This window comes from Podarcis gaigeae (assembly GCF_964106915.1).
Source record: "Podarcis gaigeae genome assembly, chromosome: 2".
NCBI lineage: Eukaryota > Metazoa > Chordata > Lepidosauria > Squamata > Lacertidae > Podarcis > Podarcis gaigeae.
Genome location: NC_139679.1, coordinates 70,368,713 through 70,382,378, shown reverse-complemented (window position 1 = coordinate 70,382,378; position 13,666 = coordinate 70,368,713). Strand labels below are relative to the sequence as shown.

Here is a 13,666-nt window from a genome sequence, read left to right as displayed (position 1 = left end):
GTCGTCCTGAGTCTCTGCGAGTTTGTGCACGGCATCACATGCCTCTCTGGGCAGCGTGGCAGCAGTGGGTTGTGAATGCAGCCCTCAAGGCAGACACACTCGGGTGCAGGAGTTGGGGAGACAGGACTGTTTTGGGGTCTGTGCTGCCCCTGAGAGGTTCCCACATCCTTCACGTGAAATGGCATGGCTTAGAGTGAAGAGAACCCCCAGCCCAATTCCCAGTTGCCCTGGGCTGAGCGTTTGGTGTGCAGATCTGACAAGCCCACACCAACTGTACCACAGAATCTCCTTCGCTGGAGCTGTGTATGTCTCTGGTTAGGAGCCGGGTCCCCCATCCCTCTCTAAAAACCGCGGAGGTGTGCTCTGTGGGCAAGCAATGTGTGTGTTTGTGTGTGTGAGAGAGAGATGAATGGAAATTTGGGTTGGAAACAAACACTCCACTTGTGGGGTTGCCGCGCTCTCCCCACGCACACAGAACACGCACATGGCACATTCCTAGGTCCCTGGAAACCTCTGCAAGCCTTTGCTCAGCAAACGTGTTCTGCTTGTGTGCATTTGCTGAGGAGATCAGCCAGCAAGCGGCGTGTGGGTGAGGTCGCGCGGGGCGGGGTCGCCGTCTCTCGATGCGCCCCATCCCCTCGCCCAGCTCAGTCCCCGAGGTGCTTACCGAGCCTCGCCTCGCATGCTAAGCACGGCGGAGGAGGCAGCTGCTTCCCCATTGGCTGCCCCTGACCGCATGTGCCGGCCCCTCACCGTCTGAATGAGAGTGGGGAGGGGAGCAGCCAGTGCAGGCGGAGAACCCGGACGGGAAGAGCCACCGGCAGCCCCAGCGACAGCCAGGTAAGCCCGGGCGAGCTGCGTCTTGCGGGCGGCGGCCATTCCTAGAGCAGGGGTCATTCCTAAGCAGGGGTCTTTCTCCTGAGTTGCTGGTCGGCTAGGGGGCGCTCCGCTCGCGAGGAGCAAAGTAGAAGGGGCGCCCCTCTCTTCAGCGTCAGGGCTCCCTCCGTTTCTTCAAGTCAACGCTAGGGGACGCTGTGGCACAACGTTTCTGGTATGGGTGGGTGGGTGACATCTCCCTTTGGGGATCTATCTACTTTGATGCTGGGCGCGGGGTGTCAGCGTTGTTTCCAGTGTCCAAATTTTGTGTTCTTTGCCATGCTGCGGTAGTTGGCTGCTTGAACCCCAATCCTAACCCTGTAGGCAGCATGATGAGGTCTGAAGGGAGTTGCAGCCCAAAACATCTGGAAGGCAGCAGGTTGGTGAATCCTGCTGCAGTCTGATAGGAAGGGGAACCAGCGCTGCCACTTACTTATTTAATTTGTTTAATTTATACACCACTCTTCATTCGAAAATCACAGGGCAGTTTGCAACTTGCCCAGTCTGCGCTCTCTCTGCAGGAGACCTGGGGATCCCAGGCTGGAGACAGCTGTGGAGGTGCGTGAGATGTCCTTAGCATGGAGATGCCTGTCCAAATGAACAATGTTTTCGAACTGCAGAGTGCATGGGATTTGAAGCATATCTCCAGCCTTCTCAGGGCAAGAAGCACTTGGGCAAGGGAAATTCCAAAATCCATATCCAGGTGCTTCCAGATAGGGGTTTAATTCGCAAATGGGGCACTGAGATATTGCAAACAGGTCACTGGCAACAAGATAAGGCTTTCCTTGGAAAGGGTAGTTAAACGGAGGGAAAACACAGGCTGGTATTTTTATGCTTATGACGGGTCTATATGGACTCTGCAAAATAAAAATGAAAGAAATTGTATGCAGGATGAGCATTGACCCTACAGTGAGCATCTACCTGGAAACATCAAAGGGCACAACATTTACAAAATCCATATTTGGCCAATGCTCCATAAGGCTAAGAACAGGTAAGCAGAGACAAGGTCATAGGCAAAGAAGGCTGTTCAGCTTCCTCCTCCTCGCCCTTGAGCACTCTCAAAATGGGGACAGGGCAGGTAATTGTTCTGTTGTTGCTGCTGCTGCTTTTTTAAACAAGGGGAAGGAGTGGTTTCTGTTGGCTGCTTGGTCTTGGGCTTTCAGTGACTTTTCCTTTGAGGACTTGGTATCAGGTGTGCTCCCCACTCTGAACTGACAAACAGCCTTATTGGTTGGGTGAAGGGGGTAGAGAAGGCTGCGGTTTTCGCTGTGAGGCTGATGGGCAGAGTACAGAATGGAAGACCATCCAAACAGCAGCATGTGCTTCTTTGCACTTCCATTCAAGTCGGGTCCCCCAACACCAACATGCTCAGTGGGGAAGGGAGTTATCGGGACTGTTGCCTGGTATTTTACCCACCGTACAACCCGTTGGCCATAGTCCAGCCCAAATTAAGTTCTCTTTCCCTCCCCCCACATTCACTTCACTGGAAGATCTTCATGTGCTTAGCTTTGCCATCAGAATCAGTCTAGTCAATAAAAGTATTTTTAAAAAACCAGTGGGACATATATTAGCCTGGTCATTTTGGTTGCCCCTTTCTGCACCTCTTTCAGCTCTACATTTTTCTTTGGGAGGTAGGGTGACCAGAATTGCACAGGATATTTCCAAGTGCAGGCACATCATAGATTTGTATAATGGCATTATGATGTCAGGAAGTGTTGCTTTTTATTCCTTTCCTTGATGATCAACATGGAATTTGCCTTATCCACAGCTGCTGCAATTTGACCGGTGCTTTTTGTTGAGCTGTCTATCTCAGCCCAGCGGTCTCTTTCCTGCTCAGTCACTGTCAAGTAGTTCCCATGGCATAAAACAAATGTGAAGTTCGGATTTCCCCCCCTTATGCCCCAGTGTGCACCACTAGGCACTTATTAGCATTGAACCACTTTTGCCATTTTAATGCCCATTCAACTATTTGAAGAGATACCCTTGGAGTCCTTTTCTTGGTTGTTGTTCTTACCACCCTTTGTAATTTATTGCCATCAACAAACTAGGCCACCACTTTGGTCACCTCTAACTCCAGGTCATTTATGAACAAGTTTAGAAGGGCTGGCCCCAATACAGATCCTGGAGGGAGGGAGGAGCCCCTGTTTATACCCTTCCTTTGTAAGGCCTGTCCATTTTATTGTCACTAGGAAACAGGGGATTTAGCCCTTATTTCCCTTGAGGTTAAGTAGTACTATTAGCCAAGACTACCCTCCTCATGTGTATCACGGCCACAAGGAGCGGGAGGAGACTGGTGGTTTCACAGATGATGTGCATCTTCCTTGCAGAAACTTCTGTCTGGCCAGAGAAGGATTTAAGAATTACCCACCAGGAAATAGCCATGGAGCTGAACTCAAAGGTACTGCATGGAAATGCTTTACACTAAGGAGGCCAAAAAAGGGGAACCTTCCCACAACTGCCTCTCTCTTATTCCTGAAGACACTATAAATAAGCACCAGGGATCCTGTAACACTCCAGATGTTGTTGACTATAATTCCCATTCTCCTCGGCTAGGGCTGGTGGATGTCAATGGCCCCTGAAGGGCCAGTTTCCCCATCCCTGCTGCCGATGCTCGGCACCTCTGAGGAAGTGGCACAGGGTGTCACTCAGTGATGGCAACGGTGCACAGAGTTCTTCCAAGCACGAAGGAGGTTGAGTGCCACCAAGTGTGTCGCACGTCTCTCTAATCCAGCAGAGACTCACAGTGCTGCACAGAATGGCATAGTTGCATTAATGCAGTTTTGGATGGGGCTACAGCTCAGGGGAAGAGCCTCTTCTTCACGGATCCCAGGTTTTAGTCTCAAGAGTCTGCAGTATCTCAGATGTGGGGGCTGGGAAGGACCACTGCCTGGGACTTTTGTGAACCACTCTATAGTCAGTTTATAAACAATATGGGCTGCACCAGGAATAGCCAACATGGTGCCTTCAAGATGCTTTAGGACTACAATGCCCATCATCCCTGACCATTGGTTATGCTTCTTGGGGCAGATAGGAACTGTAGTTCAACCACCCCTGGGGGGCACCACTAAGGCAGACCAAGGAGGCAAATGTGTGCATTCTCTCCATGTACAGCCAGCCTCAAACAGAGTTGATCAGTGGAGATCCTAGACCATTTTTCTCAGCTTGCACTTAGCACCCATTAGTGAAAACATCATGCACGCTGAGAGCTGAGGATGTTCTGTAGTGTCAGGTGCGATCATGCCACTTACCTTGCAGGTCGTATCTTCTTCCTGCATCCACATTGTACTGAAAGGCCAGTGCCAGGAGTCACCTTGCAGTAGGTGGGCTGTATACAGTGGTGCGACAGCTATGCAGCTTCCACTTGGAATGGGACAGCCCTGCTAGCCCCATTCACACTCAGGGGTGTCTTGCCCATAGAGGCAAGTGGCGTGGGGCACCAGGGTGCCAAGTTCTGGAGGGCGCCAGGGAAAAGGCGGAGGCTGGATGTGGCACCTCCTGGCATCAGCTCGCCGCCCTCGTCCGCCTTGCTGAAGCAGCACCGCGTCCGGAGCCTCCGCCTCTTCCCCACCAGAGGAGCTGCCCTCCAGCCCTGCAAAGCTGCCAGCAGCGCCCTAAAAAGGTCAGCAACTCTGGGAAAAGGGGGGCGGGGGGATCTTTGCACCACGGCGCCGGATGTACTCAAGACGGCCCTGTTCACACCTGCTGGTGGTGGCATGGGAGATGCTTCTCTGTGCCTAGACCTTATGCCGCTGTGGTTATGCATCTGCATGCAGTCAGTTGCATGGATCCATCCCAGCTCCCAGCCCAGTGATGAAGAGAGCTGTAGACTGCAGTGCCCTGGGGTTGCATCTTGCAACCCAGAAGTGGTTCCTACACCACTTGCAGTGTATATGAATGGGGTATCAATCATGAGCGTCCCTTCCTGAAGTGTCTGCAGGAAAACAGAGGTTATGAAAGATTCCAAGGGAGAGAAATGGCTTAACGAAGGGCACATTTCCCCAACTGATGTGTACTTCCTGTGCTGCAGGAGCAATCCAGCTCCCCTCAGAAGCAGGGAGTGAAAGCTCGGTCCAAATCCACAGAGGAGATCCAGCCTGCCAAGAAGGTAACTGCTCCACCCCAGCTCCACTTGGGCGAAGAGTCCCCAACGGATGGTCACATTCACAGATGGTCTGTTGGATGGCTTTGCTCTCCTATGTATTTGGTGGGAAGGGGTTCCCAGTGTTCTGTGTAATGTCAATAGATTGCAAACTACACTCTGGGCTTTGGAACAACCCAGGCCACTTGATTCAACTCCGTCCTGGCTCTCATTGCAGGCTTTCCACACTCCCCAGAAGTCCTTGCCCAACCAGATGGATGGAGATGAGTCCAAGGTATGTTCACTGACATGTCAGGATCAGCTTGTCTCAACCAGACCAGAAGTCCATCGACAAAGAACAACTTATTTGCCTCTTTCAGAGGTCCCAAGCCATGATATCCTCCTGCTGCATTTTGGAATATGACCCTGATGCAGATGAGGACATGTGTTTTAGCTTAGCTCCCATGAGGGATTCCCCTTCCCCTCAAGATGAGGATCTTTTGAGCACTCAGTGTGTTTCTTAAGAGGATGGGGACCCCAGGAGTGTGACTGGGAGAGGATGGGAGGAAGAAGTCTAGGCAGTTGTGGGGGAAATTGTGTTGCAGGTTCCCATGTTAGCAGAGGTTCCATGGAACCAAGGTGCCATACACAGGAAGAAAACACCCCCTTTGCCTGGATGAACTTCACTGAAGGTGTGATCATAGATTCCTGGGTTTCTCTCCCTGCCTCTGAATGTGTTCCGTTCTGCTGCGCTCCTCAGGGTTCCTGTCCTGTCTCGGCACCCAATACTATTCAGCAGCAGCAGCAGACCTGAGGAACAGGAGCTGCTAGACTGCTGGTTGCAAGGAGTGGAGTCGTGACCATTCCTTGTTCTGCTCCATGGCTTGGCCCTGTTGCTCAGTCTTCATGCCCTCGTGGATGTCGCTGTGGTCCTGTCTGTCCAGCTGTTGCTGTCTGACTGTCTGTCCTCTCTGTGGAATGAGATCTGGGTAAATAAAGTTAGTTGGAACATCTTTTACTCTCCTCTGTCACATTTATACAGGTGCCGTTTGTATCACCAGAGCCCTGAAGGGCGCAAGAGCAGAACTGGAGACCAAACTTGCTGAAAGACCTTGCTTCCCATGTGTTCTGTGCAGACGGATATCATGACATTGTCTCTGCAGAGAAACCTGCACAACTCTCTCTTAAGAAGACTAAGTTGAGGTGTTACTGGGCAGGTCATACAGAGATGCCCTTAGATTCTATCAGCACGCCAGATTTCTGGCCTGAGGACCTTCTTATGTGGCTCAGTTCTTGCCAAAGAATCTACCACCTCCATGAGAACAAGCTCTGGTTGATCTTTCTGTTGGTTTACTTGCTGGCAACTCCACTTCATGGGCAGTCAGGGCTCCTCATTTCATGTCTTTGTCATCTGCTAAAATTGATTGAAATTCCAGAAGTCTTGTTCTCTTGTTGCAAGAGGCTCATGTTCAGTCAATGCATGTAGGGCACCTACCTCCACTTGAAAGCCTCTTTGTATGCAGAAAGACTACACATACCTTTCCACGTGTTGGGTGACTTCAGCAGACGTTCAAGGTGATACTATCCCATGAAAAGGCAGTGCTGCATGCCCTACCTTCAAACATCCTCCGTATGGCAAATACAAATGGAGAAACTTTCTCTGGGTAGGGTGGGACAAAAGGCTCTTGCTGGAGAGAAAAATACCAAAATGTTTTCAGGTAATTGAAAGTCACAGACCACAAAAGAGAGATGATTCACCCTGTGCCCACAGAAATGTGTGTGTGTGTGTGTGTGTGTGTGTTTATGCAGCAAGTTCTGGCATATTCCCCTTGCAGAACCCCTTCACTTGGCATGCTGGGGAGGTGGGAGGCAATGCCTATTGGGCTGCAGCGTCAATGGAACGTCACATTGCATGCTGGGCAAGGACTTTGGCCTAGCACGGTCAATGAGTGATAGACCAGGGCAGAGGAAATTAATGATTGTGAGTCATTCTGAAGAGAGGATTGTTGAAGAGTTGGTGCATTTCAGACGCAGTTCTTTTGGCCATCCTCATTCCGCTGTTCTATAAGTGCTCCATCCCATGCCAGATTCCTGACAGCTCTGCAAACATAAATTACATTTAAATATTAGTGTGACGATCACTCCCTGGAAGTCAAACAAGACTTACATAATTTTGGTTTGTGGTTATTCTATGGATGGTACATTGACTGTTGAAAACTCACAACATAAGATGGACTGGGCTTGGAAGGATGCCACAAACCAATTATTCCTAACCAACACTTGTCTGGGCAGCCTGTCCTACCCATTGGGCACAGTTCCTTGCAAGGCATGCCTAGACTAACACCTGAGAGGGACGAGGGCACCATGGATACGGACCATACCAATCAGTGCCTACAAAGGGTTTTAAGTTTTCTTCTTAATCTAGTCATATGTAGTGCTGGCCCAAGAAATCTTGCTGCCTGAGACACAGGACATGATCCCAGGCAGTTAAGTCTTGCTTTAACATGGATGACGGGACAGCATCCTCCACCAGCCCTGAGGCAGCAGAAGGCCTCCAGGTCAGACGAGGCTAGCTTTGGGGGACACAGGGAGAGGTGAATGAGGCAGCTGCATTAACCGCAGTCTGACTAATAGGAGGAAGGGCTGTATGTATGTCATCGCTGTCTATCTTTTTACCAGTCTTTGCTAGAGACGACTTTCTGGAACTGCTTTCTTTTGTTTCTGATTTTGAATACAGCTGCCTAGTTTGTAGATCCTGAAAAATAGGACTTTTCAAGGTTATTTTCCTACTCTTTTTCGGATGCTGCCTAGCACAATAAAGAAAGCAGAGAACCAAGATACCTTGCTAGGCACAACTGTATTGCATTTTAAAACAAACTAAACAGCTAAAACTGTATTTTATATTCACACAGTCGCTTAGTTATCCTAGAGGTAGGAAGAAAGTATGTTGTAGATTGTGTATGAAGGTCACAAAGCCATGCTACATATGAATTAGAGGAACCAAGAAATAATGTGTAAAAGCAAAATAAATAAAAGCCAAAGCGCAGCACAGTAAACCCACAATTTATGTAGGGATTACATTCCAGGGATCATGCCAAAAGACAAAATTGTGTATAGGCAAAGCACATTGGATTTGGATTGCCAAAGTCTTTTTTCCCCCAGAGGCCCGCCCCTTTAATTTTTAAAATATTTTTTATTTTTGCCAAGCGCGTAAAGCTGAATGAACACAAGTTAAATGTGCATAAGTTGCTAGCTTTACTGAATCACTAACTGTATATCAAGTGGCAATTTGTTCATTGATTGAGATTTCTAAGGCTCTGTTTCATCCAATGGACCCTTCAAAGTGTCTTACATTAAAATCATAATAAATTGCCATTGATAAAAGATAATAAAATATTTGTCAAAATATTGAGTATCATATGCCCATGTGATCAGTGTTCCTTTTCTAGTTTGCTTTGTAAAAAAAAAAAAAGGCATTGTTTCTTCCCACCCTTTATTTTAGCTGGAATATTGACAATATTTCACCCAAACCTCTACATACAGGAAAACTATATGGAGAGATGGAGCTGTTTCTGTCCCTTGCTATATGCCAGAAACATGCATCTGCACACAAGACAACTATATACACGGAGAAGAGTCAGGCCTGGACTTTAGTTTAATTTGAAACTTGGTTAGTCAGAAACTCCTCCCCTGCCCCCTGCACCGCCCAACTGTATCCTCTTGGCTGGTCAAGACTCTAGATGCTTTCAGGTGGGTGGGAAATTGGCCGTGAAGAACAGGTAATGATAAATAGCAGGAAGGTTGGGGTGAAGGAACTGTGGTTGAGGTGACTTGGGTTTAACCTCTTGGTGGCTATGCTGAGAGAGTATCCTAGGCAGGAGACACAAGGGTTGCCAGACGACCAGGAGGGAAAACACAGAACTAGAGCTCAGCGCTGCCCTGTTTGTGGACCGAGAAATTCTCCAACAGTTTCTCAGGGGTGAGGACTCACCATTTGCAGTGGCAGGATCACAGCTGTGGACTGTCTTTCTAACCGTTTTCGTCACCCACTGCCATTGTAAATGGCAGCAGCAGTAATGGTGTGGGCAGCCTGCCCACAATTTTGCATCTTCCACAATGCCTCAGAGTTAGTGGAGTGTTTTTGCGGCGGGTGCATAATATCCAGAGAAAATTCTGCAAAGTAGCCTTTTTCTAGGATGAAACACCCCCCCCCCAACCCAACCTCAGAATTTTTTTCAGAAACGTCTCAGAAATTTCAAGTATTATGCCTTATGACATAATAGCCCGGGTAGGTCTGTATGCATATTCTTGTTTTTTGCTTTCTGGCCAGCTGTCTGGAAAACAAAGGGAAAGGTCATTTTCTTCCCACTTCAGCATTTTCTTTTTCAAGCTGTACACCATAAGTGAATAGCCTGTGTTCCAGGGCCTGGCATAAGCTCCACCAGGATCTGCTCCTAGGTCTGACAGACAGACAGACAAACAAACTACTGTGCTCCAGTCTTAGATCTCCAAAAATGGTGAGCTACACCACCCTGGGCATGCCAGAAAGCAGTATCCAAATCCTACCCAGGCCTCAGAGATTTATTTATTTTAATTTCAAGAGTTGGCAGTTCTAAGACAAATGTACACAATGATGCTGTTGGATTAGAAGATACAAAAGATCCCTCCTGCGGTTAAGAGTTGCCACCAGCCCATTTTTTAACTGGCCCCTCCACCCGTGCTGCAACAGCAGCCAAGTATGCAAAACTTAATTAGGTGAAGCTTTTCATTCTCGCCATTCACCTCCTTGTCAGAAAAGGCTTCCCCTACTACCTTTCTGGGTATTCCCGAGTGCTTTTGAGGACTCAGGAGTAATATGCTGGTTCTCCATTCATTGGGCAAAACATCTACACGAAAGCAGAGACTCGTACTCTACGTCAGGGGTAGCCAATGTGGTGCCCCCAGATGTGATCAGACGCCATCTCACCTCAGCCCCAGCCAACGTGGTTACTGGTCAAGGAGGAGGGGAGCTGAAGTCCAGTGTCATCTGGAGGCCATTTGGAGGGCATCTGTAGCTGCTCTACAGCTTCTCTGGTCTAACCATTAATCTAGTTTAGTCAGATAGAAGTCCTGGGATCTAAGAATTTGCCAAGCCTTGGTAAATACAGCGAGTAAATAAGAGGATGGACAAGAAAGAGGCTGGATACCACAAAAAGAACTCTGCTGGATCAGACCAACAGCCTGTCTAGTTCAGTATCCTGATTCTTGCAGCGGCCAGTCAATTGCCACCAGGAAATCCACAAGCCGGGTGTGGAGCTAACTACTCTCCTTTCTTCTTTTGTTTCCAGTATGTGGTATTCAAGAGATACACTGCCTCTGGACAGGGAAGTTCCATTTAGCCCTCATGGTTAAAACCTATTCTCCATTGGTTTGTCCAAGACCCTTTAAAGCCACTTAAGCCAGTGGAAATTGCCATATCTTCAAGGGTAGTCCCATGTAGAATACACTATAGCAATCTAACCAGGAAGTTACCAAAGCATGAATTACTGTGGCTAAGCTACCTGGTCCGGGAATTGATGTAGCTGCCTGTAGCTGGAAATAGGTATTCCATGCTGCTGATGCCACTTAGACCTCAGTTGACAATGCTGGATCAAGGAGCACTCCCAGCTACAAACCTGCTCCTTCAAGGGGAATGCAGTCCCATCTAGAACAGGCCATCTACTCAGTTCCTAGACACAGGAAACACCAACCCACAAAGTGCCGTCTTATCAGGATTCAGCTCACTACTCTGTATAGAAAACTGGTCCAGCACTTGCACAGCCCCACCTGCTTCAGGTGACAAGGAGCAGCAGAGTTGGGCGTCACCTGCACATTGATGCCAATGCGCCTCCAGTCCCCTTATGATCACTCCCAGTGGCTTCATATAGAAATGAATGAGGATGGAAACTTATGGGATCCCAGAGCCCAACTGAGGCAATGAATTTCATGAATTAATTACGCATTGTGTGAAGAAGACCTTCTTTTGCCTTTTCTGAATCTATTAAAGAAGGAAAGGAGGGAGGGCATAAGATAAGTGATGAAGAAACAATGACAACATTGACTGCCAATCAGCATATCTAATTAGATTATGGGAAAGGGATAGCGCTCCAACTCCTTCATTTAGCTGTCCCTTTCTGCCCTTTCCTAGCTCTGTGATAGCCATTTACATCCTGGGGGAGGGATATGATGCTTTTTGACCCAGTACGAGATAAACAAGACCCAGCACTGAATCAGTCTCTCTCCCCCCCTCCATGACCACCATTGGTTGGTGCTTTCGTTGAGTTGTCCTTCACCACATCAGGATCTTTTTCCTGCTTAGTCGTTGCCAGTTCAGACCCACCAGGGTATCACATAGCATTAGGGTGGCCAAATGCAGAAGAGCAGAGGGCTCCTGCACTTTCAACAACTGTGTAGCAGGGGGGATTTCAATAGCAAGGACAGCAACTTCTGTAGGCTACACCTGCCCAAATTCCCCCTTCTACACAACTATTGAAAGTGCAGGAGGGCCTCCTCCATTGCACCCTACTTAGTTCAAGCTTGTTGACTGACAGCTGCTCCATTCATGTGACAATGGCAGCGTCCCTCCTTTAAAAGCAGGTGAGGGACAAAATCTGGACAGGAGGATGGATCCAGAGGTCCCTTTGGCAGGTAGGTGGGGCCACTTATATTCCTGGTTTGATTTCAAACCACACAGGCAAAGGTAGCAGGGCTGGCAGATTAAAATCAAACCATGAAGGCTAATGATACATTTCACAGTGGGGCTTAGCTGATTATCACCCACAGCAAGCCCCACTTTGGGCAGGGATTGGTTGCACTACAGAATTCCCAGAAACTCGGTAGTGTACCTGGTCCCTACTGGGCTGCCTGTCAGCACTCACCTGCAAAATTAGCACTCCTCCTGAGCCTCCTGAGGCTACTTGTTCCTGACCTCCACCCTAAAGTCCTTACAGCAGTGACAGGGAACATGTGGCACTCCAGATGCTGTAAGACTGCAGCTTCCATCAGTCCCAGCCAACATGGCCAGTGGTCTGGGATTATGGGAGCTATAGACCAAGGATACACAGTCCCCATCCCTATCTTATATGGTGGCCTCGCTTATGTCTGAAAACTTTCACAGATGTAGGTAGCCAGGAAACCGGAAGGTTAGGAAATGGATTACTGTTGCCTTTGCCTTGTGGATAGATGACGTCTCTCTTCTCCTTGCCCAATGAGGTGGAACTGATGTTGCAGCCCTTGTACTTGTTGTTCAGGAAAGCCTGTGCTGTGCAAACAAGGCAAGTGTTACTCCTTTCAGCACAAACTAATTTTGCATGGCCCAGAGATTAAAAGATAAACATCCTTCCCCACCCTATGTTGGTTTAGCTTTCAAGGGCTGCAGGCAGGTGTTACCTGCCACCTTGATACATTGGTTACCTGGGTAAGTTCCCAGCCAGGATTAGTCTGGAATGTTCCACTTTATTCTTTCCACTCCCATAGACAAGGGGTTAGTATAAATATGATTCTGCCTTTACTATAATAGTCCATCTATTACAGTCCTGTGACTTTCGGCTCTTTCGTAAACAGAATTTTGGCTTGGGAATTTCGTAGTTGTTCCCATGTCCATGCACATTCAACCCATCTATAGTTGCAGTACTACACAAAACACATAAGACCCTTAGTGAACACCCCTCCCTCTCTCATTTCCATATGTAAACACACACACACACACACAATCCCCATCACCATACTGTTATTTTCTTCCATTGACATCATTGTTTTAATGCTATAAACAAGCCTTTCAGGTCTCCAAGGATGTTTGTGACATATTTTGATGGTATCAGGGTGCCTGCCTTAAATGGTTGGTCAGATACAGGTGCTAGCTAGGCTGTACTACGGTCACCTTTTCTGTCCAGTCTGAGCCGCCATTTTTTCCTGGCCCAGTAGATAGTCCATAGCAGGGGTGGGGGTCTTTTTTCAGCCTGAGGGCTCCATTTCCTTCTGGGCAAAACCTTCTGGGGGCCACATGCCAGTCATAGAAGGGCCAGATGCAGAAGTGGGCAGAGCAACAAATGCAATTTTTATCTTTGTCCAATAGGATAGTTTCTGAACACATTCAGTCAAGCAAGAGGCACAGTCAAGAGTCCAAGAACATATTCCTGTCAGACAAAAACACTCAGGGTGCAATGCAAGGTCAGCGAGGGTTGTGGCCTTGGAAGAGAGGTGGTGGCCTGAGGAGAGTGTTATGTACTGAAGTTCTCACCCTGGGCCAGCATGGGGATACTGTAGATAGTTAGGCAAATGAAGGATCGAAAGTGACGTTCAGTAATTGGATAGTTTTAGAAAGTTGCAACAGTTACGTTGTTCTGGAGCTCTATATAAGCAGGCTGACTGAGCTCTTCAGTTCAGTTCTATTCTGGCCTCTGAATAAACAAGAGCTGTTGAAGAATTGCTGTGTCGTCTGATATGTTCGCCCACAACTTAACAGAGAGTTCAGAGGGCAAATAGCAAGGCCAGTCATGAGGTTCCCCAGCCCTGGTTCCCTGTATACCTCGTGGCCTATTTATGAAGCCCCAATAAAAGGGTCTGTGTTTTATTTTCATTTTATGTGCAGCACCTAGTTTTTGCATCATCGGTATTATTGAGGATGATCAGTCTGATGCTACAGGGCATAATGTTCCTTGGCTGGGTACTGATGCTGGGAGTGAGGTCTATGTG

General features: G+C 48.2%; 1 long non-coding RNA gene across 1 annotated transcript; it reads left to right on the top strand.

Moving 5' to 3' along the window:
• Positions 1-4,901: 4,901 nt before the first annotated feature.
• LOC310838723 lies at positions 4,902-8,360 on the top strand. Its single transcript, XR_014561132.1, has 3 exons — positions 4,902-4,981; positions 5,193-5,249; positions 5,997-8,360. It is a non-coding gene; the product is annotated as an uncharacterized lncRNA (long non-coding RNA).
• The last annotated feature ends 5,306 nt before the right edge of the window (positions 8,361-13,666 follow it).